This window comes from Myodes glareolus, chromosome 9 (assembly GCF_982192425.1).
Source record: "Myodes glareolus chromosome 9, mMyoGla1.1, whole genome shotgun sequence".
Classification (NCBI taxonomy): Eukaryota; Metazoa; Chordata; class Mammalia; order Rodentia; family Cricetidae; genus Myodes; species Myodes glareolus.
In genome coordinates this window covers 36,193,674-36,199,673 of record NC_142034.1, presented here as the reverse complement: position 1 = coordinate 36,199,673, position 6,000 = coordinate 36,193,674, and positions in this window count along the sequence as shown.

Below are 6,000 nucleotides of genomic sequence, written 5' to 3'. Positions count from 1 at the left end.
CCAGAGATGGTTTCTGTTACTACAGACAGGGATGATGCATGACTCCATGAGAGAAGCCTAAGGTGACACAGAGAGGCAGGACTGGTTGGCCATGTCTGGCGTTGCCACAGCTCCCAAGATATATATCAGAAACAAAGCATAAATCACTGCCTCTGATCCTGAGTGCTGGTGTTATGAATGTGCCTCATACATTCAGTTAGTCTTTGATTCACCTTCCATAGTTTGCCACCCACTCAAGCATTCACTAGGCCGAGGGTTCAGTCCCATTAGAAAGAAGGGGGCTGGGGAGCTGATTCAGCGGCTAGAAGCACTGCCACTACTCTGAAGAGGACCTCGGTTCCGTTTCTACACCACACCTGCCAGCTCATAGCCATCTAGTATACACCCAGTTCCGAAAGCTGGCCTCCATGGGCACCAAGCATGCCTGGAGTGCACAGACATACAAGCAGACACTTACACATAAAATAAATTAACTTTTAAAGAAGAAAAAGGACCTTAATTCTGCACGCCTTCCTTCTCTTCTGTACTACTGCCACAGCCCAAGCCCTGGGCCACTCCCTTCCACTTCCTGCTTCTGCAACTCCTCCAGACACTCAGTTAATTCTGCTGGCCTGGCCTACACCCTTGGAAAACCCAACTTAAACCAGAGTGCTTCTTTGATTTTCACAAATAACTGATTCTTCTTCAAGACAGAATGTAAATGTGTGTGCATGACTGAGTGCCGGGGGAGGCATTCAAGGCCCTTTACCGTGTCCCTTTTTCTCTCGTGTCTTCTTCATTTCCTGTTTCCCATATGCCTGGTACCTTGGCCATCCTCCTCGTTGCTGAGGCCTGCTTCCTCTTGTTTGCATGTAGTATTCAAATAATCTGGTACTACAGGTGATTCAGCTTGGCAGGGAAAGAGGGAGAAAAAGCATGCTGTCTAGACAGACAAGAAATTAAGACTAGGCTGTGGCACACTCCTTTAATTCCAGCACTCTGGAGGCAGAGGCAGGCAGAGGCAGGCAGAAGACCTCTGTGAGTTTGATGCCAGCCTGGTCTACATAGCGAGACCCCGTCTTGGTGGCTAGCCCCTGGTGTCCTCCTCTCCTGCTTTTCTTGCCCTTCCTCTTCTCTCATTCGTCTTTCTCCTTCGATTTCTTCTCTCTGCCTGACAGCCCCACCTACCCTTGCTCCTGCCTCGCTATTGGTCATTCAGCTCTTTATTAGATCAATCAGATAACACAGCTTCACAGAGTTAAACAAATGCAACATAAAAGAATGCAACCCATCTTTGCATCATTAAACAAATGTTCCACAGCATAAATTAATGTAATATCTTAAACAACAGTCCCTGTCTTAAGGAGTATTTTATGAACGGAAAGTTTGAGGCCAGCCTGATCTAGAACAGCCAGGACTGCTGCACAGAGGAAAGAAAAAAAGAGAGAAAAAAAAAGTTAAGCCACTAGAAAGGATATTGACAATATTCTCTAAGAAACATCATTAAACATAACTCAACTGCAAATCATTTATCTATGAGTTCAGCTTAATTTTTTTTTAATTTTATTTTTTGTTTTGTTTCATTCATTTATTTATTTTCTTTATTTTTGGTTTTTCAAGACAGGGTTTCTCTGTGTAACAACTCTGGCTATCCTGGAATCCGCTCTGTAGACCAGGCTGGCCTCGAACTCACAGAGATCTGCCTGCCTCTGCCTCCTGAGTGTTGGAATTAAAGGCAGGCGTGTGCCACCACCGCCTAGCCCAGAGGTCATTTTTTGCTTTGCCAATATTCTGCACCATATATAGACATCAGTTAAATGGCCAATGCAATAACAAATCATTATACTCCGATGAGGAGAGAAAGCAGAAGAAAGAAAACAGTTAATATTCACAAATAGTGCTAATGATGAATATGAGATGAAGTGATGCTTTCTCATCAGGACCAGAGAGAGTAAAAGGAAACGACGGCCTGAGGACATTCACCGCAGAAGCCTTACCATGAGAAGAGCAACCACGGAAGTCAGAGGAGCTAGGATTCGAGGGAAAGGAAAACCCTAGAAGTCGATGTAATGAAGTTTCGGGTGGGAGATCGTTACAAGAACGGATTGCTGAGCACACGCAGGCTTTCCTTGGGATGGACGATTACCTGCCTAGGATGACTTAATTATGGAGGTGCCTAGAGGCCTGAGGCTGAATTCACAACTTCTGCGCCAGGGTTTTATAGTTCTATCGCCAAGAATGTAAAACCCACACAGTTTTAAATTTAAATTTATTGCATGGCTTATAGTTGAAGGCATCCATATAAAGATCAAATTGTTGATTTACAGACAGAAAATCTATAACCTGGATTCTGTGGCATCCAAGTTCTATACAAACTTTATAGAATGCTTCCCAGTAAAACGCCTGATATAAAAGGAATCATAAATTTGATAGGCCTTGGCAATCTAGTCCTTTCCTTCGCTTAAAGGTATACTACATTGAATTAATATGATATTGCACATAATTGATTTAAGTTGCTCTCTTATGCGCAAATATGAAATTAATCATCTATAAACCTAGCATTTCTGTGATGGGCGTGAGTGGGGTACAGTCAGAATTCTCCGTTCTCTTTAGGTGGCTGATGACATCGAGTGAGTAATTATTTATAAGTCAGATTCACGCGAGGGCAAAAACAATGTCAACATGGAGCCAGGGATGTTGGGAGTTCTGGGTGGGCATGGGAGAGGCCCCACGTTCCATCCAGCATGTTGGGTTTGGTGGCCTAAGCCTGTGGCGCTGGCACTCAGGAGGCAAGAGCTGGAGGGTCAGGAGTTCAAGGTTGTCTTCGGCAAGGCAGTAAATTCTAGGCCAGCAGAGGATGCTAGAGATTCTGTCCCTAATCAAAAACAAAACCATGGGTGATGGCTTTAATCCCAGCACTCAGGAGGCAGAGCCAGATGGATCTCTGTGAGTTCAAGGCCAGTTTGGTCTATGGAGTTCCAGGCCAAGGCTAGTTAGTGAGGCTTTTCTCCACTAAGAAAGAAAATAGCAAGTAAGGGGGTAGGGGATGCTGGGAGGTCTGGGATTGTGGATCCATGGAAGAGTGTTTGCCTGAATGTCTGAGGCCCCAAATTTGATACCACATAGAATCAAAGAGATAAGAAAAGGAAGTCAGTTTGTTTATATGTGCTAAAATGACAACACAGATGAGCCTGTTTAAGAGTCATAAACATGGGACTGAGGAGAGGACTTGGTGGGAAAGTGCATGCCATGTGAGCCTGAAGACCTGAGAGGCTATCCCTAGTGCCCACATAAAAGGCAACACGGTAGCCTGTGCCTGTGATCCTGGTGCTGGGGTGGCTGAGACCGAGGACGGAGGACCGCTGGAGTTGGTCAGCGGGTCTAGACAACTGGTGACCTCCAGGTTCAGTGGCAAATTGTCTCAAATTTAAAAAACAAGGTAGCCAGTCATGGTAGGTCACAGTAGCACACACCTTTAACCCCAGCACTTGGAATGAAGATCTCCATGGGTTTTAAGCTAGCCTGGTCTACATACTGAGAGCCAGGCCAGTCAGGGCTATGTAGTGAGGCCCTGTCTAAAAAAAAAAAGAAAGAAAAATGAGGTGGAGAAGGCCAGAGGGAGACACCAGACATACCTGACATCAACCTTTGGCTTCCATTCTGCATAGATTCATATCTCAATACATACATGTACACACACACACACACACACACACACACACCACAAACACATGCACACATACATACATACATACATACACACACCAAAATCATAAATATTAGGATTCATAGACATTACATACCAAGTATCACTCAAAATCTTTCAAATAAATAACCTGGCCTATTTCTCCCCAGTCTTACATACTGCTCTCATTTCTCTCTCTCTCTCTTCCTGTTTTCCTGAGACAGACGCACTTGTGTGGCCCAGGCTGGCCTCAGATCGCTCTCCTCCTGACTCCTCAGTCCCAAAGGCTGGGCTTAGAGTGCATCAGGCTTTCCTCCATCCTCCCCTTCCCTCCTCTCCCATGCCTCTTCTTAAAGATTTCTTTATGTGACTGTCATGTAATAACTAGAGAACTATTAATAATTAAATGATCCTCCTGCCTCCACTTCTCAAATGATGGGGTTACAGGCCTGCATCAGCTCGTTGAGCTGCTAGTATCCGATATTGATTATGCCTTACTGAAAAAAGCTGGGTCATATTTTGTACTTGGTTATACCTTTGTCATTTTATCTTCCTACATTTTTGAGACAGAGCATAGCTCTGCTGACCCCCAGCTCACAGAGATCCACCTGCCCCTGGTTACTGAGTGCAGGGAAAGCCATTTGCCTGCATAGCCGGCGGGTTATGTTTTCATTTCTTTAAAAATGTTTTCAATTATTTATCTTATGTGTATGAGTGTTTTGCCTGTATCATGTCTGTGCACCATGCTGTGGGAGTTCCTTCCTCTCCTTCAGCCAATCGCTGCTGAGTTACCAGCCCATTGGGGCGTGGTCTCTCTCTCTCTTTAAAAAAAGCAGCGGCTGTCCTCCACTCCCTCTTTGGCTTCTGGCTCCGCTTCCGGCTCCTGGACTCCTTTCCTGTTCGCGCAAAGGGGCTGTTGTCTGGGACGGTAATCTGTAAGTTTTTTCCCCTTTGAATAAATAACCATTCTATTAATCATAATTCCAAACTGGTGTGGGATTGTCTGTGACTTATGCCTTCAGCACCATGGGTGTGTCAGATAATCATGGAAGTCAGAGGAAGGCACTAGATCCCCTGGAACCGGAATGAAAGATGGTTGTGAGCCATCAGGTAGGTGCTGGGAACCAAATCTGGGTCCCACATAGGCAAACCTGGGTCCCACATAGGCAGTCAGTGCTCTTAAATGCCAAACCATCTTCTCCAGCTGGTTTTTGATTGTTTGAGATGAGGTTTAGATGTTTCTGAAGCTGGTCTTCAAATCCTGGGATCCAGTGGGTTGATTCTGGGTGTTTTGTTTTGTTTTGTTTGAGACAGGGTTTCTCTGCGTAGTCCTGACTGGCGTAGAACTCACTCTGTAGACCATACTGACCTTGAACTCACAGAGAACCACTTGGCTCTGCCTCCTGAGTGCTACAATTAAAGGTGTGTGCCACTATGTCCAACACACTGCTGGGGGACAATGGTCTGTACCCTGTCACTTGTATTTTAAATAAACGCTGATTGGCCAGTAGCCTGGCAGGAAGTAGAGGCAGGGCAAAAAGAACAGGAGAATCCTAGGAACAGGAAAGATTCAGTCTGCAGTCATCACCCAGAGGGAAAGGAAGCCAGACACAGAACAAGCAAGACGTGACTGCCTCGCCAAAAAAGGTACCAAGCCATGTGACTAACACAGACAAGAATTATGGGCTGATATAAGTTATAAGAATTAATTAATAAGAAGCCTGAGCTACTGAGCCAATCAGTTTATAATTAATGTAGCCCCTGCGTGTTTATTTGGGACTAAACGGCTGTGGGACCTGGTGGGACAGAAACCTCTATCAACACCACACTTATTTATTTGTGTGGTGGGGGGCACACATACCACAGAACACATGGAGGTCAAAGAACAACTTGCAGGGACTGGTTCTCTGCTTCTACCATGTAGGTTCTGGGCATTGAACTCAAGTCCTCAGGCTTGGTAGCAAGCGTCTTCACTTCCTAAACCATTTTGCTAGCACTATTAGGAACGATTTTTAATGTTTTAAGTATTTTGTTAGCTGTTGGCTTGAAATGTGTTTTTAATAATGCTAACGATATACTCTTGATCTGTGTGGTCAGAATCTGAGGGTCAGGTGGTAACTATCACCATTGTCAGCTAGTGTAACAGCAGGCGGCTGCGTCAGTCGTACACTACACACACCCAAGGGTATCAATCGCATTGCAGACCAAGTGCTGGTAACCCTGGAGTTGTTCAGTGCACTCTGCAGAGGAGTTACAGAAAACTGGCAGAACTGGTGTCCCTCTGTGGTGCACTGCTGTCCCTCCACAGCCAGTGCGGTCCGATTGCCTGCTGTCCC